Source organism: Mizuhopecten yessoensis, unplaced genomic scaffold, assembly GCF_002113885.1.
Source record: "Mizuhopecten yessoensis strain PY_sf001 unplaced genomic scaffold, ASM211388v2 scaffold1883, whole genome shotgun sequence".
Classification (NCBI taxonomy): domain Eukaryota; kingdom Metazoa; phylum Mollusca; class Bivalvia; order Pectinida; family Pectinidae; genus Mizuhopecten; species Mizuhopecten yessoensis.
In genome coordinates this window covers 1,915,438-1,916,012 of record NW_018404269.1, presented here as the reverse complement: position 1 = coordinate 1,916,012, position 575 = coordinate 1,915,438, and the positions used below count along the sequence as shown (strand labels likewise).

General features: G+C 42.5%; 1 non-coding gene across 1 annotated transcript; it reads right to left on the bottom strand.

Annotated features, from left to right (window-relative positions):
• Positions 1 to 294: 294 nt before the first annotated feature.
• On the bottom strand, positions 295 to 367 carry Trnas-aga. Its single transcript has one exon. It is a non-coding gene; the product is annotated as a tRNA-Ser (tRNA).
• Positions 368 to 575: the final 208 nt, after the last annotated feature.

Here is a 575-nt window from a genome sequence, read left to right as displayed (position 1 = left end):
TATGATTTTTATCTCAAGTTATAGCATTCTCCGATAAAGGACTGTGTGATCAACTTAATCCTTAAGTCAAAGAAGTCACGTGTGAAAACCTGATTTTGTTTTTTGTGCAAATAATTCTGTTACAAAATCACTAAATACTAATGACGCTTTCAGACTGTAAATAAAACTATCTACATATTGTTTTGTAATATATCAATTTTGGCCATGATAGCTGAATGATAGTAGGGTACTTACATATTGATTAACTTTATTAAGACAAAATTTATACTAATGTAACAGGAGAGGAAAAATGCACGGCCAGACCGGGGTTCGAACCCGGGACCCTCCGAACTCTAGACGGATGCTCTGCCAATTGAGCTATCTGGTCGCCGACGATCGACCCAGTCCAGTTCCGCTACATTCCTCCCTCCTTTAACAAAGTCTTCGACCCCGAAGACACACGAGACCCTATACCACCTTCTGTGGGTATATTTCGTTGGGTGCCAAATGTAACAGGAGAGGAAAAATGCACGGCCAGACCGGGGTTCGAACCCGGGACCCTCCGAACTCTAGACGGNCACCCTTCCACATCGTTG